At 43.9% G+C, this 26868-nt stretch overlaps 1 protein-coding gene and 1 non-coding gene across 3 annotated transcripts in view; both read right to left on the bottom strand.

The window, feature by feature from the left end:
* LOC126481650 (peripheral plasma membrane protein CASK) overlaps nucleotides 1-26868 on the bottom strand; it is a 650466-nt gene that overhangs the window by 558935 nt on the left and 64663 nt on the right. The window lies entirely within an intron of this gene.
* Nucleotides 8670-8742, bottom strand: Trnaa-cgc (transfer RNA alanine (anticodon CGC)). Its single transcript has one exon. It is a non-coding gene; the product is annotated as a tRNA-Ala (tRNA).

The raw sequence follows: 26868 nt of genomic DNA, 5'->3' as shown, positions 1-26868 counted from the left end.
GAGGGTTCCAGATGATCATGATAAAGACGATAGGGAAAACGGGTGAGAATATGAGTAACTGACAAATATTGCCTATCATAAGGTTGGAAAGTAATGGATACAGTAGCGAGCCATTGATTATGAACAGTGGAGAGGGACAGACACCCACACAGAGAAAATATTGGGTAGAGAGCACGAATATTTTTGGGAAACGGAAAGGAACATAAAACAGTTTTCATCTGTGGAGAATGGTGGATGAAACTGAAGCCACCAAGATAGACTTGAAAACAGGTAATGTAAATCGAAAACACTAAAAGGGTAAACGGCCAAATGTATAAACCTACTCCTACAATATGTAGGATAGCAGAAAAATGACAGTTACAGAAAATTATTCCTACACAAAAGAAGAGTAACAAATCGGATTGTAACAACTGGAGTGAGGAAGGAAGGGGGGGGGGGGGGCGGTTGCTACTATGTGTATGCCTCACAATGTCCCTTCAGCAATCTCGTTTGATAAATTGAAGCCTCTTGTTAACGATGTTATTGGTGATGATCAGGCACGGTTTCAGGTAGAGAGATAATCAACCAAAAGGAGTTGCAATGGAGTTAATTTGGATAAAGTAGTGAGAGTTCTGAAACCCATTTTCGCCGCTTTCATCAAATTATGCGAGTCTTATGACAATGTCCAGTAATTTTATCTTGTTCAACACCCCGAGGGAATTGGGAGCATGGTGATAGATGCGCAATACAGTCAACAATAAAGTTCAAATAGAAGACAAACCTAACGAGTTGGACGGGCGCATGCATAATATCTCTCTCTCTCTCTCTCTCTCTCTCTCTCTCTCTCTCTCTCTCTCTCTCTCTCTCCCTGACGGACGCACGCACGCACGCACGCACGCACACACACACACACACACACACACACACACACACACACACACACACAAATGTTTTGTTAATGACAAAAGAACGCTATTTCGTTAGTATTGCTGTACACAAGTACACAGTGCACGAGATAGGAAACCAATGTGTTAGCATATGCAAATGACATCACAAACGTGGCGACCCTCTACTATTAACAATTCCAAATCCAGATTAACATGCCGACCCCGTGAAGATACGCGATAAGGACAAGACACAAAGACAAGAAGATGCGTATGACAGCACTACCAAGCAGTTCAGGGGAAGATTTCACAAATATTATTCGAATCTAAGTAAAATTACCATGAACACTGTGCTACACGGAGGGAAGAAAGAATATAATACCTTTTAATCAGTAAAACAGATACGCCATTTCTCTAGTTATAGAAAACATAATTCAAAAGAGCTATCTGTTATAAATATCTAGGTAGCCTTATTGTCGAGATAACGGAAATGATACAGAATCTAGCAGACGCAAATTGACTTAATCTTTTCTAACAGTCTGGAGAAATACCATTCTCCTCAGGCTCCAAAACTTGCCTCTACCAATCAGTTACTGTATAGATGTGGGGCCCTAATACTAAGAGAGAAAGACGGATAAAGAAGTTTGCAATATTTCAAATGAATTGGTACATTACCGAGGGATATCCGATAGATTGTAGAGTCTTAGGAAAAAGGGTCTGCAGCATAATCTCGGTTGTTAACTTGAAAATCTGCATATTACCACTTTTGCTTAAGAGAAGAATGTATAATAACCAGGTCGATATGAATTGGCTAAGCTCAGGACGACCCACCAACTGATGGATCATTTACATACCAGGACGCGACACAAAAGAAATACTAAGAGTTCATATGCTCACTTATTCATGCCATGTATATACAGGCTGTTTCCGTAAGCGCGTGCATAATGTAACAGGACATAGAGAATGTTCCACTGAATAATTTGAGGTAGGAAATCTAAGACCGGAGAAGGCAGCTTAAGGAGATATGGAAGTATACTTGTCTATAGCTTTGTCTAGCATTACTGTTTTTCAGTGTATTTACAACTAACAGGTACACAAGTTTACACGTGCTGTGGTGTTTATTTACATGTACGTTCTTTATTTCCTGCATGGAATCGAGGAGGACAAGCCTGATTATTAAGAAGTATTTCCTGGTCACTGGATTGTAAGGGGCGGTTGAGATCCTAGTGGATACAGAGATGAAATTAGTTGCCAAAATTGTAGCTGCCTGCCTTGTAATTCGAAATACACCCGGGATATTTGCCAGGGCGTCAGGATTTTGTTCGCCGATGTCATGCTTGCACTGAGGTTGGCCGCCAGTTTCAGCACGGCACATTCTTTGTGTCAATGACGCTATTTGCAGACTGTAACTAACGTATATAAAAAAAAATACACAGTGTCGTGATTTTAATCCTATTATCTCCTTCAGCTGGCTTCTCTGATCAGATTCGCTACCCCAAATTGTTCAGTGGAGCATCATCTATGTTCTGTTATGCACGTTCGCACGGAAACACTCTGTATAAAGTAAGGTGAATTAAATGAATTCTGTTGTAGAGTTATTTGCAAACCAATACTGGCAACAAGTATGTGATCAGCAGGGCCCAGATTTTAATGACCTAAGAAATATACATTTGTGACCTAAAACTTATGTAAATATGACAATAAAACTAAAATATGGCTTTATATAAGTTTATTCAAAAACATTCTGACTTCTTTTTCTATACACAGGGTCCGGCAAAAAGACCTCCCATATCTCAAAAGCCAGTTACAACGAAAGATACTGAGGAAGTACTCTTATTTGTGAACAAAAAATGCAGTTCGCCAGAAAAATGTATACACTCTTTGTCAAGCTCTATCGAGAGATCGCTATTGTCGTTAGATTTGAGTTATGAGTGTGTTTTAGTATGGTTTTTGGCTCAACAGATGTTAGTACTTTCATCTTGGTATTAAGAAAACAAGATGGCTGGAGCACGCTTGACATTCGAGCAACGAAAATGTTTTGTGAAGTGGTTTCTGAAGTTTGATAATGCCGTTGATGTGCAACGTCAGTGGAGGCGGGAGTTTGAAACAGAACCGCCAACCCGCCTGAGAATTAAACGCATCACTGAAAAGTTAGAATTGCATAGAACGATTCGAGATGTTCACAAAGGAAGATCGGAAACAGCGTACAGCTACAAGTCATGCTTCGTCGGTTCCCATGTTGGAAAAGTTTGTTAATTCTCCACAGAAGTCTGCTACGCTAAGTGCACGTGAAGTGGGGGTTAGCAGTACAAGTGTACGAAGAATTCTGAAAGCAGCAGAACGGAAAGTTCACATTCCACGATTACTGCACGCGATTAATAACGACGATGCTGGTCGCCGAATGCAATTTTGCGAATGGTATCAGCAAATGGTAACTGATGAACAATTTGCGATGAAGGTAGTGTGGAGTGACGAGGCACAATTTAAACTTAACGTAACCGCGAATCAGCATAACAGTGTGTGCTGGGCACCGGAAAATCCGCATGGACTACCAACTAGGGGCTTAGTACGACGCTACTGTCACTGGAGAAGTGAACCTGGAAACATTACGCACATCAGTTTTGCCAGGTATACGTGTACTTTATGGAGCTGATGAAGAGGTCTAATACCAACAGGATGGGGCAACATCACACTACCACCTAGCCGTACGAGCATTCATGGATGACAATTTTCCGGGGCATTGGATTGGACGAAGAGGGTCCATTGAGTTCCCTCCACAGTCGTCAGATCTAACACCTGCTGACTTTTACTTCTAGGGGACTGTGGAAGATAACGTCTTTCGACGTAAGCCACGCACGCTGCAGGAACTTCGCCAGGAGATTACAGCGACACGTGCAGCGATCTCCACTGTCTTTGACGTAGCTGCGGCGACCGCTCGTCGTTCTGTTGTGTGTATAGCCGCTAACGGTGAACATTTTGAACGTTTAAAATAACCATGTGCTAAACTGAAGGTTGTACAACATGTGTGATCAATTATAAAATGTAAAATAAACACGTAAGCAATACTTTTCGTTCCTTAAAGTGTGTATACATTTTTCTGGCGGGCTCTATACTATGCCGTTTTAGATTAATTGGTTTTAAAAATTATGTTCGGTAAATGGCGTCCTCCACTGTTGACACACTGACGAAGCCTTTCCGAGCCGGCCGCCGTGGCCGAACGGTTGTAGGCGGTTCAGTCTGGAACCGCGCGACCGCTACGGTCGCTGGTTCGAATCCTGCCTCGGGCACGGATGTGTGTGATGTCCTTAGGTTAGTTAGGTTTAAGTAGTTCTAAGTTCTAGGGGACTGATGACCTCAGATGTTAAGTCCCATAGTGCTCAGAGCCATTTGAACCAAGCCTTTCCCGGAAGTTGCCCACAGTTCTTTGTGCCTGTAACAGTAGGGATTTGGCTTAACCATTACCGTTACGGCATGTTCTTCGAAAAAAACACGGACGCTACACACCAAATTCAGCAACGACGCACCAATCTGTCACACAATGGCTGTAAAGTGGTCGTCAGTGAAGTTTCTGAGGATTTCTGCAGCCCAGTAGCGGAAATTTTTTTTATTTACAGAACTTGATAAGTGGGAGTGGTTCTCTTCATCAGAAATTAAAACACCATCAAGGATGATTTCCCGAATAATTTCCTTACACACAGCTCTGCGAGTCCTCTCACTTAATTCTGGGGTAACCATGATTTTGTGTGGGTGCATGTGAAGATCCCTGAGCAGGATTCTTCTCATACTGATGTCAGACAGTCCATGTTTAAGTGCTGAAGATTTTGGCGACTGATGGACGGACGCTCTCAAACGCGCTAGATTTTCCGGCGTTGTTGCAGTCTGAGGTCAGCCGGCAGATTTTCTTTTCAGTCGTGCTCTGATAGCCAAACTCGAATAGTTTTTGCCTCGTGAACGGAATCATGTTGGTCAAGTTCGAACACAATTCGAAATGTTCGCCGGGTAGTAATCACAGAAAGACCATTACGAATACACTCCTCCACAACAAACGCACAACGCTCACCTAGCCATGGCGTAAGTACTACACGACTCACACAGCAGCCTCTCCAAATATTAGGCGTCTTTTTGCCGGACCCTATACAATGTAATACAAAATTCACTTCTGGACAAGCTGTGAGTATAGTACTTACTTTTTGCAGTGTTTGACGTTAGCTAGCACTTATTTTTCGGATGTCTGCATGTGTTTGAAAAAAAAAACAAAGAAAAAACAGGAAGTACAGTGAAAACAACACTTATCGTAACAATAAGAACATGTTTTAATACTGCACACCATTTGTTTAAATTATTCCAAATTAGGTAAAACGCCCTGTCAATGTTCAGTTTCTGCAGAGTTGCACTGGATCAAAAGTTGCGTTTAGGTTTTCCATCTTCAGATAGGGTAATTTTGTACCGGGAAAAGCTCCTCTGTACATCACAGGAGCGTATCTGAAGGTGGCGAGGTCACTGCAGGCCAACTTTGGTCATTGTCTTCAAATTTTGTGCCATTTCCAGAAGACAGTCACTAAGTTTGAACAATGTGGAATATCCAGATTCCCCTTGAGAACACTATGTACTTTATTGTTCACTTTGTCAGCCACATGACCACGTGCTAGACTCAACTCATTCTGCCTACGCTGCACAATATCCACGCGTCACTCACTTATGTACCAGCAGTTTCCAGTCATATGATGGTTTTTGATACTACTGAAAAGTTGTCTCACAGAAGACTGTCTTTATTTTGACGCAGTTGGTGCAGTAACACTTAGCTGTATTAAGCCAGGAATCTCGTCATGCAAGATCAGGCTGAGAGGGCAGGGGCGGTGAAGGTGCTTGTTCCTTGAATTTCTGCACCCCTAGCGGAGCTTCAACAAAGATTTTCTTGCACAGGAAGTTAAATTTTCCACATTAGCTTAATTTGATCGCACCTTTTCTGCAACTCTAAGTAACACATGTGCAAGGCAAGTGACGTACGCCAAACTGTGGTAGAGAGGCTGCTTAAGCCATGTGTGAAGCACCATCTGTTGCCAGCAGAAATATGTTGTCTTTGTTCACAGCATCCGGTCATAGTTCAAAAATGGCTCTGAGCACTATGGGACTTAACATCTCAGGTCATCAGTCCCCTAGAACTTAGAACTACTTAAACCCAACTAACCTAGGGAAATTACACGCAACCATGCCCGAGGCAGGATTCGATCCTGCGACAGTAGCGGTCGCGCGGTTCCAGACTGAAGCGCCTAGAACCGCTAGCCCACACCGGCCGGCCGGTCATAGTTCCCGGAGTTGTCAAACAAAAGCCGGCCGGTGTGGCCGTGCGGTTCTACGCGCGTCAGTCTGGAACCGCGTGACCGCTACGGTCGCAGGTTCGAATCCTCCCTCGGGCATGGATGTATGTGATGTCCTTAGGTTAGTTAGGTTTAAGTAGTTCTAAGTTCTAAGGGACTGATGACCACAGATGTTGAGTCCCATAGTGCTCAGAGTCATTTGAACCATTTGTCAAACAAAATGGCAGTTGTCGAGTTGCTTACTCTCTTGAGAACTTCACACGTTACGAGGAACTTTTAGAACACCACGAGCAACGTTTATTACGTAGGAAACTGCTTTTGTTGGCTTCGAGAACGTTTTATCGACTTCGCGCAACAATCAGCGAACCGAATATTCAGCAGCCGTCATGGAAATAGCCACCTCAAGGTCATCTCACCCTCCTAAATCATTTCCGGTAAGTGATAATTTCAAATGTTGGTAAAAAGTTCGAAAAAATATTAGAAATTTGTATTTTAATAAAATAGATGAAGTACTTTCCGAAAGAAGATCCTTGCCAGATACAACGAAAGAAAGTAAAAAAGGCTACGTTACAAGGAATCCTGAAGAAAAATATTTTTTTTTACTTTACCCTGTCGAAAAAACAGAACCACTGACATATTTGGACTGAAAGTAATATATGAACATTTTCAAAGTTTATAGATGCTTGTGATACGTATTTTATCATGAAAATATAAAAGTATTCCTAGATTTAAAAACAAAATGATACCGTAAGACGTGTGAAACCATCCCGCCTGTGTAACGATAAATGTTGTCGCTTTTATGTCGAATCTTGTAGAAACTTCCTGCGAAAAAATTGTTAAGAAAAATACGAAATTAATTTTGGTAACATATGAGGCATCATTGCCGGCCGGGGTGGCCGAGCGGTTCTAGGCGCTACAGTCTGGAACCGCGCGACCGCTACGGTCGCAGGTTCGAATCCTGCCTCGGGCATGGATGTGTGTGATGTCCTTAGGTTAGTTAGGTTTAAGTAGTTCTACGTTCTAGGGGACTGATGACCTTAGAAGTTAAGTCCCATAGTGCTCAGAGCCATTTGAACCATTTTTGAGGCATCATTACTGTATTGTGTCACGTATGAACACATTTCATTTACGAGGGACTCAGTGCGCGACAGTGCGCGAGTAGTTGTATGCTGATATCAGGATTTTAGTTACGACTGCTCGCCTTAATACACCAGGCAATATTCCCTACATCCCTAAATTTGTTTATTTCCCGCTCGTATTGACCCTTCGTCACTACATCCGCCATCCCAACAGCAGATATACGCTACACAAAAATAATTGTAAGTGATATTTCCGTTATATATCGTGTGACTAGGGCCTCCCGTCGGGTGGACCGTCCGCCGGGTACAAGTCTTTCGATTTGACGCCACTTCGGCGACTTGCGCGTCGATGAGGATGAAATGATGATGGTTAGGACAACACAACACCCAGTCCCTGAGCAGAGAAAATCTCCGACCCAGCCGGGAATCGAACCCGGGCCCTTAGGATTGACATTTTGTCGCGCTGACCACTCAGCTACCGGGGGCGGACAATACTTACGTTGAAGTCGAGCAAAATATATTTATCGTGTTGTTTTATCGATGTATTCTGCAAGACTGTTGTCCTCAGCAAGCAGGAAGTAAAAAAAAAACCCCTTGCTGCTGCCGTGTTCCTGTAAACCATTAAAAATTTCTGTTCATCATTATTCTTCCTGAATCATAAACGAAGTGAGAGTTAGTGGTCAGGTCTTACAGGAGTAAACTGCTGAGGCCATCGGTCCCTCAGCTTACACACTACTTAACTAACGCTAAGGACAAGACACACAGACATGCCCAAGGGAGGACTCGAACCTCAGAGAGGAGGGCGGTGGGGGGGGGGGGGGGGGGGAGCCGCGCGAACCGTGACTAAACGCCCTAGACTACGCGGCGAAGTGAGAGGAGAAGACAAAGAATGCAGGTCTCAGAGTCAGAATAATTTGCATCCCTTTCTTGGAGAATCAAAACAAGAGCTCACATCTAGATGTTCTGCTGATATGTTACTGCACTGTTAATAAGGAACACAGTCGATTCGGAAATGCCAAAATCTTTTGTTGTCATTTTATGAACTTGCGTAAAATTTACATTATACTTAGCTTTTTCACTGTTAGCCAGATCAGTAAAAAATCTTCAGTAAGTTCGAAACGACAGTTTTAGATTGTTTCCGAATGTATTTTCGCACTACGCACACATCGAGCGGAGTAGCGCTATATACGTAGGCCATTTGCTGCTGCGTTTCGGTCCTAGCCAGATCATGTCAGGTTAGGTTAGGTTAGTGTTGTTTAACGTCCCGTCGACAACGAGGTCATTAGAGACGGAGCGCAAGCTCGGGTTAGGGAAGGATGGAGAAGGATATCGGGCGTGCCCTTTCAAAGGAACCATCCCGGCATTTGCCTGAAACGATTTAGGGAAATCACGGAAAACCTAACTCAGGATGGCTGGAGACGGGATTGAACCGTCGTCCTCTCGAATGCGAGTCGAGTGTGCTAACCACTGCGCCACCTCGCTCTGTCCAGATCATGTCAATGCACCGTTCCACGGAAGACTGAAACGACACTTGAACACAAGATATCGCACGGTAACACAGAACATTTAGTTGGCGCTGACCTGCTACGCTATTAACAGTGTATTTGTGACAACAAACCAATGAGGCGGGCAAATCATACAATTAGCGCCCGGAAGACTGCAGGGAGCGGGTGTGACTTTGAGGTATCTGATTCCGTGACGGCCGCTCTTGTGACAATATTCCCTGAAACATTGCCATGTGAGCAATATTTTCATCTTTTTATTCCTGTGTTGTTAAAGATACGACAAATACAGGTATTTTTGCCAAAATGTTCACGAAATATAATCTGGCTCCGATTATGACCTGTCATACAAAAGGTGTAAATATGAGTTTATACGCACAACAAAAATACGAGTTTTCTACACTACAACACTTGAATTCGTTAGTAAATTGTTGTCGAATTCACCCTAAAGTTTAGGGAAAAAATTTGAGTTGTCATTAAAACCCAAGCTGTAACGGCAAGTTCGCGCAGACGGAACGCAGTAAAAAAAAATCTCATAAACTGTGTAACAAATCTGATTCGAAACAATACATGATGGGATTAGAGTATTTGCAATGGTACTTGAGGTCATATTTCATAATTATGTTACACTTAACCTTCTTTCGTTTTCATTTTCTCAAATGTCGATGACTTGAAACACTTGAGTGACCTGTTGCTGAGAACGAGATACAGAAATCGAATTTAAACACAAGTTGGTGATTCTCTAAGAAAGATGTATAACAACACCGCAAATAAACATGTATATAGCAAGACAGAACTTCTTTCTAAAGTCTGAATGTTTTATATCCAGGCGCTATTGTCAGCAGACATGTGCACTGCAAGGGAAAACTCATTACCGGACTATCACTACATACAGAAACCAACATATTGTGATTACGATTATTCACATATTAACAGAAAGCAGGTTGTGACATCTCAGGTTTCCAAAGGGAAGATTTAATCCTATACCTGGTCCATCTTTTTTATGAATAAAGAAAAGCTTAGATTACGTGCTTTTTACACGGGTCATTGTAATATAGGAAATACACTACGTGCATTGTGTTTTATAAAAGAGATTATGAAATAAAATATCTTCTCCTAGCGACACCGTGCCGCCTCTACAATTCTCTATTATACTATTGTACGGAGACGTGTACGATAAGGAACACAGTTAAAAGAGAAACTACAAACATGTTAGCCAGATTACCAGGACGATCCTCATGTTGACTACAGAGATCTCAAGAAACTGGCACAATAAAGGCCAATGAGGATAGCTTGCGGCCTGTAGAGAGATCGCCGTTGTACTTCTATGTGGAAGGAAATGGTTCAAATGGCTCTGAGCACTATGGGTCTTAACTTCTGAGGTCATCAGTCGCCTAGAACTTAGAACTACTTAAACCTAACCTAAGGACATCACACACATCCATGTCTGAGGCAGGAATCGAACCTGCGATCGTAGCGGTCGCGCGGTTCCAGACTGTAGCGCCTAGAACCCCTCGGCCACTCCGGCCGGCTGGAAGGAAATGGAAAGGTGAAAAATCCATTGTGCGTTCGAGTACATAAGCTACAATGCGTTTAGACACCCAACCAACGCCTATGACAAGAAGATGGCGGATGATGTTCTGTGAGCAGCAGCACACGTTGTAACATTTAGACCTTGTTAATCTGGAGAAAATGATGAGGCGCCAACTGTCAACGGTAAGTTGGCATTTAATGCAGGTTCCCGCGGGACAGGAGTGAGCACAGAGCCAGATCAGAGGCTGGCCGAGAGGTCGCAGCTGTAACTGTCTATCGATTCACGCAGAAGCTGTTTTGTGGAAATGGGAGCCGTACGGGGGCGGTAGCGATCCGGCCGCTCCAGGACAGGACACGGCAGGAAAGTGAGGGTACAGCCACCTCTAGATGGTGGTGGTAGTGCACCCCGCCACGCTGCGGACAGCGACACTGCAGTGTGGCGCCATAGGCCGGGGAAAGAGGGAGGGGACCGAACACGTGTCCTCCAACACCACTGCAAAACTTTAGTCGCGCATCGTACAACACAGCGCACGGGACGATCAGTGCAACAATATCCCACTCTGATCATTTCCCTCCGATTCTGACGCGAAGCTTACACATCGTACTGCTTCAGAGCGAGGTGGCGCACTGGTATGGAATAGTGAAATTGCATTCGCAGAACTGAGTTTGAAATCCCCGTCCAGTCATCCATATTTGGCGTTTCCATTGTTTTCTCAAGTGAAGTAAAGCCAATGCCGACATGGTTTCTTCGAGGAGCACATGAGCGGTTTCTTTCCGCAAACAGAGCTTGCGATCCATCTATAATGAACTCATCGACGTACTTTCTTCCTTCCTACCAAACTGTGGTTGCTAACGTATTTTCTTCATCTGAGATTGTGGTAACTCATGCACTTCAGCAAAAAATGCAAATCATTCTTTTACTCACACCCCTAGATCTCTGTTTGCTGAATGAGGTTCATCGAAGCAGGTGCGGACCCAGAACTGCTGTTTCGCCTGTGGCCCGAACTGATGCGGTTTTGTCGGTCATCTTTTAAAATCCTCGATATGCATATCGAGCTAGGTGAATCGTGCATACCAAACCAATTCGTTTCTTGTTGTAGCAGCTCATGCAGCCTTCAGAACAGTAATTTAGCTTCAAGAATATTCTTTTCGTTTCCGAATTTCGTGGAACATTAGCTATGGAAGAAGAAACCCATAACTATCCAACGTAATTGTTCACTGAATCGATTCGCAAGCAAACAAGTTTTGAAATCGTAAAAACTTGTTGGACGAAAATAAACTCGACTCAATTCCAGAGGTGACAGCGACTAAATATATACTGAAGGCTGCCGCAGTGAACATCCTACTACTTGTTTTAATTGTGTAGTGACTTAGGAGCTATCCGTCCCAAAAAAGAAAACGTGGATAAAATCACACGAGTGTGTCGTACGAATTAATCAGATTGTTTGAGTGGGAAGACTTCCCAACATTCCCAAGCTCACGGTAAGAAGCTGACAGTTGGTGCCATGCGCAGGATGTAATGAAGTCCGCTTGCGACACTTACGTCATTGTCCTCTGGTGGCCTCAACCGCTCTCTTGCTTTTCAGGCGTTCAGTGTCCTTTTCTGGTGAGTGTGAGACCTTAATCGGAACGTGTATACGTGCAGTGTGGTCGGGTGTTACCTTTACAATGATTATTCGGCATGACCAAGTCCTCATCATCAATATTTGTCCAAGGCACGTTATAGCAGTATTATAACAGAAACAGAGTATCTCAATGCAATACTATATCCTGATCGCTTAATTTCCTTAAGCAATTTCCTTCCACTGCTTACTGTGGTTCTGCACAAAAATTGCTTGAGGTCAGTAAAAACGAACCTCTTAGATAGGCCTGCTGCTTTGTTGCAGTATTCATATTTTAATTTTATATAAGAAAATTTAGACTATTTGCGCTTAAATGCGATACCAGTAACGAGAAGAAGCCAGCAGCTCGGTCCCGCTACGAGAAGTTCGTTATGCCGAACCACTGCCACTGTAGTCTTGCGGAGCGGAGTTCGTTTCGTGCCACTGGCCGGCCACCCAAGCCTTGCATCGATTCTGCCCTGACTTAATTACGTTGGAACAGAACAAGAGCCAGTTTCCACAAGAGTATTCCCAGTGGCATTACATTTACTACAGCAAGAGTGGAAAAATCAATGTATCAGCATACGGATTGGACCATTTGCAGAACTGTCGTACGCTGAAGCATACGTTGTCCTCTAGTTTCAAAGGAGTACGGCGGAACAACATCTTGTAGCTCTTAATAATTTTGTTCGCACAGTAGTCGACTTACGAAACGGCTTTGTAGTTGTAGACGCTCAATTAAACTGATTAAACTTTTAATAGATAAAGGTATGCCACGGTTGCATATGGAGAGTGCAGAAAACTAATGCCAACTGATTGGCCGATGTCGCTGCCCTTTTTGGCGCACCAGAGTCATTAATAGTACTATGTTTCAGCTTTTAGATCCAGAAAGATCGTGTTCTAGCTAGTGAAATGGGCAAAATCATTGTGAAAAGTGAATCACGAAACTTTTCCAAGCACATTTGTTTAGTGAAACCACCTCCAAACACCGTATGCGTCTGCCAGAGAACAGATATAGAAACTGGTATCCTGAAGATGATTTAATCACCACTGTTGACCATAACTTAATCACGCAAACACAAATCAGATCCAATTCAAAACATTCATTTTGGAATGGAACTGGAAATATCCTTCTATAGCGCACTATGCTAATGGTCCAAGAGATCACACGTGATGATGGTGTCACTAGTTAAGAGTCTGTCTTTGCACTCCCATCAATTTACGAGTTGCTCGAGGTACTGAGTTTTGCGTCTCGGATTAGTGGCTGCTGTCTGTCACAATTCTACTTCGAGTGTTGAGTGTACCGTTATTGTCTGCAAGACACAGCTCTCTGAATCGTCGAATTATGTTGTACATTCATCAGTACAGTGTCCACTGACTGCAAATATTTTATTCAAGCATAAAAACGATACACAATTGTTATTACAAATTAAATTATTTCAGATTAAACTGATGTGGTGTCTTTCGTTTAGTAGACCGCTTTAAATTTAGAGACTACTCTTCTAACAGAAGATGATTTGGACCTCCTGTGTGCTGCATAGCGTACCCTCTTTTATTGAGTGTTTATTACTAGCCATTAATGCATGAGGTGAGTCTACCGGTTAGCGCTCCCGTCCACTGAACCAGGGAGTATGGAGGGTTAGCGCACACAACGCGCTACACAGCTGCAGTATGGACGGCCATGGTACAGAATGAACTGTCTGCACCTTGTTTCTGTTTGTTCGGCAGCCATCCCTTATTTTAGCACCACTGTCTTCGTCAATGACTGACTGTCTTTTCTGAGCAATATGTTGTTTACTAGTCGGTGTTTATAGTCACATTCTGCCGGCCGCGGTGGCCGAGCGATTCTAGGCGCTTCAGTCCGGAACCGCGTGAATGCTACCGCCGCAGGTTCGAATCCTGCCTCGGGCATGGAAGTGTGTGCTGTCCTTAGGTTAGTTAGGTTTAAGCAGTTCTAAGTTCTAGGGGACTGATGACCTCCCATAGTGCTCAGAGCCATTTGAACCATTTTGAAGTCACATTCTGTTTAGCATAACGATAACCTTGTTGCCTTCGAATAGTTTGCACAGGGCGAGATGATGAAGAGTACACTGAGTGAGTCTGTTAGGACGTTCGATAGCATGCTTTTAATTATGGCGGCAAGGAATATTCTGTATGGAAGGTGAGAGAAAGTCTTGGGCCACGTACATTCTGTTACTGGAACAGCTGTTTCACGACAGTTGCGCTCTGGTTTTACGTGTCAACCGTACCTTCTTCCCACGGTATATCTTCTTATACTCGGGGATCAAAAAGGTACTACAGGTTTCACAGAAAGACCATTCTCTTATACAGGGTGACTTTTTCCACCGTGTACAAACTCTACGGAACGTTGAATGAGAGGATACGGAACAAAAAAGTTTGATGATCTTATGTCCGGAACTGCATGGTTTCCTTGCTAGAGACCATTTATTCAATTATACTTTACTATAGAGACAGCAGTTTGATACTACACGCTATACCATGCAGACACATTTACAGTGTGCATGGTTTCCTTTTAAAGGGCGGTACTGTTCTCATACGGCATGCCTTAGCGCCCTCTCTTGCCATAGGAACTAGTATTGTTGTAACCGATTCACTTCTCTTGCTAAATCACCTTGTAGTGGAGGTGATATAGCGTTGTACACAATGGTTCCGTATTCGAATCGAGGGCTTGCAGACATGGTGTTCACTTACGGAAAGGGAAATGGCATTGTATCAGGGGACCTATCCCCGCCGACAACAACCACAACATTCATTCAGTGTTTGCAACAGCGTTTCGCCGTTGGCCTGGTACAGGGTCGTTTCAGGGAGGGGGAAATCACGAAAGACGTACCCCAAATGTTCAGACACCAGACTTGGAGGAAAATGTGATTAACACTGTGGAAGGCGACTGCCGTGTCAGTAACAGGCAGTTGCCCCGCCAATACAGGGTAAGCCAGAGGACCGTGTGGAACATTCTCCATGACAACTGTTAATATCCTTATCACTTTAAGGGTGTGCAGGGCTTACTGGAGACATACTTAATGGCGACGGACTTTCCACATCGGGAGCCGTTTTATCACTGTTTCTTCACCAGGCAACCACGATTCCATGATTTGTGTCATCCATCCTACTCACAGATGAGGCCACCTTAACTCGGAGTGGTGTCTTCAACTTTCATAATATGCATCTCTGGCATAGTATGCAGAACCCCCATGTTAGAGTGACAGCGAATCCTCAGCATCGGTGCAGCCGGAATGTGTGGGCTTGGATAACTGGCGACCGTATTTTGGGACCAGTCTTCCTTCCACGTCGCCTTGGATAACTGGCGACCGTATTTTGGGACCAGTCTTCCTTCCACGTCGCCTAACAGGCCGGAACTATTGGCGTGTTTTGCGCGGGACTTAGCCTCCCCTGCTGGAAGAAGTGCCACTGATGATTCGGAGGGTTATGTGGCTGCTACATGGTGGTGCTTCAGCCCACTTGGCCGTTAAAGTCTGGACGCATCTCAATCGTGTCTTCCTTGGTTGATGGATCGGAAGAGGAGTTGCAGTTGCATGGCGTGCTCGTTCACCGGATCTCAACCGGTGCGATTTCTGGTTAAGGGGCCATCTCGAAAGTATCGTGTATGCAGAGTCCATTCCAGATTTGGAGACACTGGAGCAGCGTATTCATGCTGCCTTTGACATTGTTCGGATGCAGCCTGGCCTATGTAAACGCGTCAGACAGAACATGCTATGGCGCGTACAAGTGTGTGTTGAAGCAAATGGAAACCATTTTCAACACACACTGTAACTATGGCTGCATTATGCAGCGCGTAGTAGAACGCAGCCTCTGTAACAATGTGTGATTGAATAAATGGCCTCTAGCATTGAAACTATGTGTTTCCAGGGATAAGTTCATAAGACATTTTTTGTTCCGTATCATATCATGTTTGTAAACGGTGGAAAAAATGATTCTGTGTATAAACGGATCCTAAGTGAGTAACGCTGTGTGACGACGTTGTTCATTCATTAATGTTAAAAACAGCAATAATGGCACTCGACAATTATTTACGTTATAAAATTGGTGACACAATCATTGTGTGCTTTGGTAACCACGTATACTTTTAAAAAGTACGATGTGCTGCGACAATAATCACAATTCTATAGACATGCAGGGCATCTAATGACGTAACGAATATTGTAATTCCGATGGAACGCCATCTTATGCGAAAATCGAAGAGCTACATCCATGTTGATGACCATCTTTCAAGGGTTTCATTCTTTTGTCGAGTAGTCCGGCCCTTTAGTCAAGTGGTCAACACGTCTGACAGGCCAAGAATTGATTCCCAGCCAGGCTGGAGATTTTCTCCGCTCGGAGACTTTGTGTTGTGTTGTCATCATCATTTTATCATCATCGTCGACAAATAACTCGCCCAATGTGGCGTCAACTGAAAAGATTTGCAACTCGGGGGCCATCAATGCCTTACAATCGTTTCATTTAAATTTTTGTTCAATAAATCAATTTGCTAAAATAATGGAGTCTCGTCGTAAAGCGAGGTGGATTGATGTTACCTGCCACTATCACTTTGTTTCTGATTATTCTCGGTTAAATGAGCAATAGCTGAGAGAAAGACAAACGGAAATTGTTCCCCTTTAGGCGGAGAAAGTGGAAACCTCAGCAAAGGCGACGCTAGAGACGTTTCCGCCTTCGCTCGGGCTAGCGGCCGAGCCTGCTTGCGTCGTTGATCTAGAAACAACGACCGCGCGCCGTTCGGCAAGGAAATACCGAGCCGTTGGCAAAGCTTTGCGCGAGCGAACACGAGGGGGACTCAGCCACTACAATGCGACCTCGTAAGTCCGGCGTGACAGTTCGCAAGAGGGCGGCGCTGCCGGATGCAGTTGCTGCTCCCTGGTGCCTTCACTTCCATCCAGTCTTTATTTTGCTAGCGTCGTCTAGACTAACAGACTGCACAAGAACAAAGAAAGCCGCGTCGGAGACATACTGCTGTTACCAGAAACTGTCCAGTCAGCCGATGTAAGCAGCAAGATATTTCAGTATACGTGTATCGTGTCTGAGTACTGCAAATACGAAAATTAAACGTTTACGTATTGCTAAAATCGACTAAGACACATGTCGTTAACGCATATAAAATTGAAAGAAACGAAATCTGCACGGAAATTCGGTTAAAATCGTACCTAATCTCTCTCATTTTTATATAAACTGAGTCCTTAAATTCACTGTTATTTAGAATATAAAATTATAAAAATGCTCTTCGTTTTACATAGTTTTGTTAACAACTAGATAGATTAACAGAGAAAAAAGCGAAAAAAAGAAGTGTGGAAATTTTGTTGGAAGATCAGTTTCCAAAGAATTGGACGAAACACCAACATCGAGAATAGACTAGAATCACATCTCTAACACTTTGAGAAGACGATCAACACTTTAAGAAGACGGTCGCACTATTCACAGAATATTAAAAACAGAGATAAGATAGCTGTTGAAATTAAGATGGTTTACAATTAGGATAATGGCGGGGATACTAGCACTAGATAATGACGCCGTCTCAGATTTTCTCGGCGTCGTTTATTAGTGGTATGCTTCCCAGTGTTCAGCAGAGCTGTTGTTCCCATTTTACGCACAACAGTCTCGCTGGAGTCGAGGCAGCGAGTACCACAATTAGCAGCACGAGGATGAGACAGCTGGGCCGGTTGTCCAAATACTGTGCACAAAATGGAAACAACTCGGCAGAGCACCCGGAACCACACCAGTGGTATGTATGTTTGCTCAACAGGAGATAAATGTTGAATTTTCTAATAAATCATGTTAAGTCTCTCGCTCAATGACGCAGTAATTTTGGAATTTTATTTATTTATTTATTCATTTATTTATTTATTGCCAGAGGTAAAGAAGATCTACTGAATTATATCATTTAGGAAATTCTAGCTGCTCTGCTGGACGCACATCACTAAGTCATTGGCGCTACATCACTAAAAATCAGTGCTTATACTTGTCAGAGATACAATCAGAGCAAAAATGGAATATTTATCTGCTACATGCATTTTCAATTTGGAAGACCTTATACGGACGGAAACCAAAGGATCTTCTTCCCCATTTCATAACGGCTGGCAAGCGTCCAAAGATGTGTATCGGAGAAGCTTGGAGGGTAGCTGTAGGTTGTTCCTGCCGTGCAGGCTGGGTCGGACTGCATGGGTTGTCGCAGCGCGCAGGCAAACCGCAGATGCAGTGGGCGCGCTGCCGACTCGGGGGCAGAGGAGCGGACCGTGGGGAGCACCCGCCCACAGTGGTAATCGAATCTAGCTTGCAGTACCGGCTTTAGCTTCTGGACAGCACTATCGGGATGCAAGTTCTTACAGCTGCTACGTGTGAATGACTACACAACTTCGACAGGCAGCAGGTATTTACTCTTCAAAAATGGCCGAGATTAATCTCAAAAAGGGGAAATAATACCGAGAGAACTTCCTTAATGTGGGACACGTAGTGTAGGATAGTTCTTCCCACTAATCTCATAAACGCGCGTACTTCGTGTAATCCTGCTGGAACCTGTGTTTTGACATTGTGGTACACCAATCGATGCCAGTTCTAGTACGATTACAAGCCAGAAACCTTTTACACGTTGTCTAAGGAACAAGCACAGTCAGCGGGAAGGAGATTGGGTGGAGGGGGAGGTAGAGAAATACCTTTGACAGGTGGAGTGCCAGCCGCAATGCGCGATTTTCAGGAAGCTCTGTTACCTGTTTGTGAAGTTCGATGTGTTGCTCGACACGACAGCGGCGTACTGGTCGGAGCAGCGACTTGTACATGGTGGTGTGGTGTTCTGGTAACGTGGATGTAGGGCCCAGCAACGCTAAGCGACCTACTGTGCACTAAAGCGCTCACGCCAAGATAAGAGGTTTGATATTCTTGTGTCATGCCCTTACAGAATAGCTCGACTCCCAGCGCCCACTACATTTTTTATATCGCCGCTGTTTTCCTGTGCCCGTGCCGTTATTCCGCGAGGCATACATCTCGCCTGTGTCTTGAGGCTCTGAGACATGGTACTGGGTGGTTATAATTAAAGTGCAGCTACTCACACATGTCCAGTGTGAGCTGTAATTATCGTACGGCAGCGACTCTTGGTAGACATTCTAGTGAGTTAATGCCGAACCGGTTTATGCTGGAAAAAAATTAGTTCCGATGTTGGTTACCAGGTGGAAGTCTGGCACTGTAAATGCGAGAAAGAAGTACAGAAACGTTTGCCTATGTAATGGATTGGGAACGGGAAATGGGGAGAAAAGAGAAAAAAAGCGAGAAAGAAATAATTCTAATTTCATTACTAACCGCCTCTTACGCAGTTTATTCAATATGAACGACGATGACATCGTTGTGATGCTGTGCAACGGCAGATTAGCACCTGATAGTAAAAATTTTTTTCCACCACAAGTTGGTTCCGCATTAAGGCATTAGCACATATACCAAGTTTCGCTACCGTACGATAATTGCACCCCACACCGGACCTCCGTGAGTAGCTGCACTTTTATAATAACTTGTCGGCATGACCAGCGATATCTATACTATAAAAAAATTTAGATGCAGGTCTTGGATAAATAGCACTTTTTAGCCATGCTGGACGACAGAGTTCGGCTACAAAGAAAACTAGTGCAAGAACGCACTCAAGTTTTTACGGTCCAAGACGTTTCAGAGTGCTTGACAACCGGCGGCGCTGTTGCTTGATTTCACCTACGAAGCAGAGAAGGCTGTCTGCGGTATCGAAGCTACGCCACTGCAAACAACAGTCATTTCTAAAAAGAAGTTTAACGTCACGTCGACATCGAGGTTATTACAGATGGACCATGAGGTAGGATTATTTGAAGGACCTGGGAAGGAAATCGGCCGTCTCCTTCCAAAGGAATTTTCCAGGCATATCCCTGAAATCACGGAAAACCTACACTGTGGTGACAAAGATCATGGAATAACGATATGAACATATACAGACGGTGGTAGTAAAGCGCATACAAGGTATAAAAGGGCAGTGCATTGGCGGAGCTGTCATTTGTACTCAGGTAATTCATGTGAAAAGGTTTCCTACATGATTATGGCCGCACGAAGGAAATTAACAGACTTTGAATGCGGAGTGGTAGTTGGAGCCATACATATGAAACATTCCATTTCGCAAATCGTCAGGGAATACAATATTCCGAGATCCACACTGTCAAGACTGTGCTGAGAATAATAAACTACAGGCATTACTTCTCACCACAAACAACGCAGTGGCCGACGGCCTTCACTTAACGACGGAGAGTAGCGGTGTTTGCGTAGAGTTTTCAGTGCTAACAGAGAAGCAATACTGCCTGAAATAACCACAGATATCAGTGTGGGACATGCGACGAACGTATGGTGGGACAGTGCGACGCAATATGGCGTTAATGGGCTGTGGCAGCAGAAGACCGACACGAGTGCCTCTGCTGACGGCATGACATCGCCTGCAGCGCCTCTCCTGGACTCGTGACCATATCGGTTGGACCCTAGACGACTGGAAAAGCGACCCCTGGTCAGATGAATCCCAATTTCAGTCACTAAGAGCAATGGTAGGGTTCGAGTGTGGCGCCACCCATGAAACCATGGACCCAACCCACAAACTGATCTGAAAAACATTCTGGACATTTCGAATGAATGATGTGACCTCTCAGATAGCCAGACATGAATCCCAAAATAACATTTATGGGACACAATCGACAGGTTAGTTCGTGCACAAAATTCTACAGCGGCAACACTTTCGGCTATAGAGGTAGCATGGCTCAATATTTCTGAAAGGGACGTCCAACGACTTGAGTCGATGCCACGTCGAGATGCTGCGCTACGCCGAGAAAAAGGAGGTGTCCCATGACTTTTGTCACCTCAGTGTAAATTAGGAGGCTACACATCACGTGGTATGTGACGCAACCGCAGCTGTAGCAATTCATTTTTCCTAATGAAATTCCAGCAACTGCCACAAGAAACTGATTTATTAATCACTCAGTCACAACAGTTTTCGTGACCTTAAAGTCAAATCTTCAGGTAAAAAACAAGCGGACCTAAAGAAGATAGAAAGTTTACAATTAGATTTAACCTCAGCTTGTCTGTATAAGTGCTGCAATGTGAGGACTGCGGATCTTGAACTGTGATTAGATCCCCATGAGGGAAAATAACACACATCCCGCCTTCTTTCTTGAAATTGTCGTATAAAATACGCGCTCGCCATCCACTAAATGAGAAGGTACACGAGGCAAGACGAGACCTACTATACTTGTCTTAGGTTGGCAAGTTATTTTTAACTCTTGGCACACTTGATGTATATGATTTCACACTACGATATAATATGAGTGCGAGGACCAGTTACGGTTTGTCACATTTTTCGTCAATTTTATCGCACATTAAAACCGGTGTTTACAGTTTTTGCTGGTTTTTAAGACGTGGTTGCATGGTGAACTGTGTGAGTTCGGTCTTGTACTTCCTTGCACAAACATGGTGTGTTAGTTCACACTTAAAGTTAATTGTATATGACACATGCATGTATGTCTAAAGGAACTTTGCATGGTAATCAGAATAACACAGAACTGTAACATTATATTCATCTGCTGATACCGGGCCAGCGACTTTCAAGTGCAACGTCTGATCTGTACGGGAAAATATACATTGGATGTACGACTATAGGTCGTAGACACATGGTTGACAACATATGGAACTTTGGGTCTGGCCATGAGTCGCTCACGGATAGCCAAATGGTAAGGCGACCGCTCGCGATATGCGGGAAATCCGGGTTCGAGTCCTGGTCCGGCACAAATTTTCATTGTCGTCATTCCATTCTACAGCTGATGTTGTCCTTATTCGCAACAGCGAATTCATTTAACGTAAATACACATAGTTTTTAAAGCAAAACCGGCCGCTGTGACCGAGCGGTTCTAGGCGCTTCAGTCTGGCACCGCGCGACCGCTACGGCCGCAGGTTCGAATCCTGCGTCGGGCATGGATGTGTGTGGTGTCCTTCGGTTCGTTTGGTTCAAGTAGTTTTAAGTCTAGGGGACTGATGACCTTAGATCTTAAGTCCCATAGTGCTCAGAGCCATTTGAACCATTTTTTTAAAGTAAATATAGTCCGTTTTGACAAGTGCTACGATCTATTTGCGGAACAAGAGAAGCATAATAGCCCAAAGAATTTAATAAAGTTAACAAGAATTATGACTGGCAGTGATCTCTGAGAAACTTATTCATAAATTTTAACGAACACTCTTGGTCGAATAACAACTAGTATGGCATCGCTTGAAATACCTGTCATTGTAGAGCCCACCACATCTCAGGGACTATATGGCAGTTGTATGATGCGTAATGTGACAACATGGGAAATATAACAATAAATGTTAAGAAATTGAAATTTATGAAAGCAATCTTAATGTGTTCCGGTTTTTAAAATATATACTGTATTAGGTTTTTGTTTTATAAACAGTAGACCAATATCTTAAACTGCAGTGGCACTTGATTTGGAGGTAGTAATTTGGAATCCCTTGGACAGAAGATGTTTGCATTGTGCGATTTGCCCGGAAAGGGGGGAGAAGTGTTGACGTGCAGCTGGTTATCGCCCTACTATGAACCAGCGTTCTGGGATTAGCCGCAGACATGTCCGTAGTCTCTCTTTGAATCAGGGCATGTGACTGTGCTACCGATGATCTAGTAGTCTGAGAGGACCATTAAGCCTGTTTTCTGCTAGCATTTTTGTTTTGCAGAACTGCCCTCTAGCCTATACAGAGTGTTCGGAAATTCTCGTTGCAAATTTGTAGGACTTATGGAGGGGAGTGAGTACATAATATTTTGAATACGAATCCATGTCCTGAAAAGCAATCCAATGACGCTGTACAGCGTCGAAATCATACGCGCCGGCGCCTGTGAACGTGTATGTGTACAGGGTGATTCAGTGATGATGATGCAAACTTTCTAGGGTGATCGACAAGGATAAATGTATTAGTTTGAGGTAAGCGTCCCTGTATTGGAAACGAACGCGTCGAAAACTATAAGCGAATACCGTTCACATACCTCTGTCAGTGAAATACACTACTGGCCATTAAAATTGCTACACGAAGAAGAAATGCATATGATAAACGGGTATTCATTGGACAAATATATTTTACTAGAACTGACATGTGATTACATTTTCACGCAATTTAGGTGCATAGATGCTGAGAAATCAGTACCCAGAACAACCACCTCTGGCCGTAATAACGGCCTTGATACGCCTGGGCATTGAGTCAAACAGAGCTTGGATGGCGTGTACAGGTACAGCTGCCCATGCAGCTTCAACACGATACCACAGTTTACCAAGAATAGTGACTGGCGTATTGTGACGAGCCAATTGCTCGGCCACCACTGAACAGACGTTTTCAATTGGTGAGAGATCTGGAGAATGTGCTGGCCAGGACAGCATTCGAACATTTTCTGTATCCAGAAAGGCCCGTACAGGACCTGCAACCTGCGGTCTTGCCATATCCTGCTGAAATGTAGGGTTTCGCAGGGACAGAATGAAGGGTAGAGCCACGGGTCGTAACACATCTGAAATGAAACGTCCACTGTTCAAAGTGCCGTCAGTGTGAACAAGAGGTGACCGAGACGTGTAACCAATGGCACCACATACCGTCACGCTGGTTGATACGCCAGTATGGCGATGACGAATACACGCTTCCAATGTGCGTTCACCGCGATGACGCCACACAAGGATGAGACCATCATGATGCTGTGAACAAAACTGTTCGTGCAGATGGTTATTGTCTTGCAAACGTCCCATCTGTTGACTCAGGGATCGACACGTGGCTGCACGATCCGTTACAGCCATGTGGACAAGATGCCTGACATCTTGACTGCTAGTGATACGAGGCCGTTGGGATCCAGCACGGCGTGCCGTATTACCCTCCTGAACCCACCGATTGCATATTCTGCTAACAGTCATTGGATTTCGACCAACGCGAGCAGCAATGTCGCGATACGATAAACAGGAATCGCGATAGGCTACAATCCGACCTTCATCATATTCGGAAACGTGATGGTACGCATTTCTCCTCCTTACACGAGGCATTTCAACAACGTTTCACAAGGCAAGGCCGTCAACTGCTGTTTGTGTATGAGAAATCGGTTGGAAACTTTCCTCATGTCAGCACGTTGTAGGTGTAATCATTTGCATATCACAGCATCTTCTTCCTGTCGGTTAAATTTCGCGTCCGTAGCACGTCATCTTCGTGGTGTAGCAATTTTAATGACCAGTAGTGCACATGTACCGGTACTGTTGTTGCTACAATTTTAGGGTAGGCAAGTTTCAGAGGTAGTAGTATGGATTAAAACAAAAACAAAACAAAAAATGTCTGCTTTACAAGGTCTCTTATATGCACATATTAAGAGCTATCAGCACGTGTTCAATAGATGATACGTGTTTCACAATAGTGAAGATGAACAAGTGTTCATAGCTCCACTGATCTGCATTTTATAGCCTATGTTTACTGGACATTTGGTCCATACTACCACCTCTGAAAGTTGCATACACTAAGTTCTTTGTAAAAACAGTACCGGTACATGCATTACACTGTCAGAGATAGCACAATGATTTTCGCTTATAACTTTCGATTCTTTCGTTTCCGAAGCAGGGACACTTCCATCAAATTGATACATTTATCCGTCTTCATCATCCTTGAAAGTTTGTATCATCATCATGGAATCATCCTGTATACACATACTTTTACAGGCGCCGATGCCTATAACTTCAGTGCTCTGTAAGCATCGTTGGATGACTTTTCGGGATATCGGTTCCTCTCACTTTACGTGTCCTAGAAGTTTGTGACGGGAATTTCCGAACACCCGGTATAAAATTAGAATATAAAGACCCATGAGATACGAATAATTAATAAACACCGAGAGAGGTAGTAACAGCAATTGTCAGACGTTAATTAATGCAATTTTCACTTTTAGTTGAAACTGCATGCTTGATATAAGTAACAGGACTTTGGAAGAACATTGGAGTAACGTGGCAGTGCTCAGGCCATCGGCCGAGTCATGTTGGCGGACACAGGAACCACAGGAGCCGCCCTCGAGGGAGTTCTCGAAAGGATGAGCCAGGTGGGGCCATAAAGTCTGGACTTTCTTTTGCAGTGCAGCAAATGGGCACCGTATGCACCACAGCAACACAGATGCCATAACCTGTGGCGTAGGGGCTCCAGTAGCGACTGTTTAACAACTCATAGATGGAAAGAGAAGGAACACTGCTTTTAGCGAGGTCCATGAAGGCACTGTTGGGCACAAAACGCAGAATGTATTTCTTTGGAATGCACCGTACGATGTAGATAAGATCTAGATAATGGAGTGAGAACCTGGAGCGTCGGGCGCCTTTGAAAGCGTGGGACGCCGCCGAACATTGCCTTCACAAAAACGAAATGTTTAAGCAATATGACTGCGAGGCTTTGACTAATGTATATAAAACGGAAGTTAGAGAGAGAATCTCGACAGTGATGCCAAGGACCAACTTCACTGGCCTTAGAGAGAGACAGGAACCGATTGAGACGTCTTTCTTCAACAGTAAATTGTAAGACAAACGTTACTGGTTAACCACCTGCACAAAAACTGAGGAGAGGCCACCACTGTATTATAAGGAATATTTTTGCTTGTCTGCGCTGGAATACCCGTAGCCCAGCCAGACAGGACAGAGTAAAGAATGCAAAACGCGGAAATACTGGTTTTTATTTTAGTAAGTATTCGGTACAAAATTATTTCACCTCTTGATCGCTGACAGTCTTGACAAGCCTTCACTGTCACACTTCACTTACGCTCACCTGCGACGCTTTTCGGGGACGTCTCCGAGCATATGAACTGGGGAAATTCGAAAGATTTCCGGCTCACTTGAATTAAGCCGTTGGTGAGGGTCTTTCGTGCCGCCAATGACTGATTTTGCAGCCACCTCAGCTTCCACCTACAGTATGATACGGTGTGATCGAGATTCCTTTTTATAGAATTTAAATAACCTCAAGCTTCACTCCAATGTCTTGTTTTCAGATTAAAATGACGTGTTTGCTTCCAACTCCGACCACATATGCGATACATTGCTTTCTCTAGTACGATCTGTCTTTTATACTGACACCACAACCATCATGGTATAACTTCGCGACTGCAATTGTTTCATTTTATGTGCTATTACAAGAATCTTACCCCAGGCCCTTTTATTAGATGTGCTTGAGTATTATAGTATTATCGTATTATCGTAATAAACCGAATTCATTCTAACTCTTGTTTCATTTAATAGTCATTGAATTCCGAATTCATTATTTTAGAGGGTGTCAAATTAATTCACGTCAGAACACAGGACCAATTAACACACTTCCACATTAGCAGACAGCCTGCAAAGTTACAAGTCGACACACCGTCAGTGTCAGAGGAGTATGTCATTTACCACTGCCCTTTCATTCCTTTCCATTATCAACTACAGCACAACACTATGCTGCGCCGGCCGTTGTGGCCGAGCGGTTCTAGGCTCTTCAGTCCGGAACCGGGCTGCTGCTACGGTCGTTTCAATCATGCCTCGGACATGGATGTGTGTGATGTCCTTAGGTTAGTTAGGTTTAAGTAGTTCTAAGTTCTAGGGGACTGATGACCTCAGATGTTAAGCCCCATAGTGCTTAGAGCCATTTTGAACCATATGCACGTCGCATAATACATCGGAAAAATACTGAGCTTAGTGAAATTCACAATAATTCACCAATGATGTCAGTTTCGCCCATACTGCATTCGAACGAGCGTGCGGACATACCATGAGCGAGACACATGCCTAATTCGATTCTGTACTGTAAGGAAATCTGTTTGAAATAATCCCCACTCAACTGCAGCCGTCTACGTTCTTGTTAATTCACCTCTCTGAACCGATCCGTAGTCCAGAATTGATAGCAGGGGCGAAAGTCTCTGACGTGGAGAGAAACTTCATTTTGACGAGGCA

The sequence above is a fragment of the Schistocerca serialis genome, chromosome 1 (genome assembly GCF_023864345.2).
Source record: "Schistocerca serialis cubense isolate TAMUIC-IGC-003099 chromosome 1, iqSchSeri2.2, whole genome shotgun sequence".
Taxonomy (NCBI): domain Eukaryota; kingdom Metazoa; phylum Arthropoda; class Insecta; order Orthoptera; family Acrididae; genus Schistocerca; species Schistocerca serialis.
This window is presented reverse-complemented; position numbering and strand designations above follow the sequence as displayed.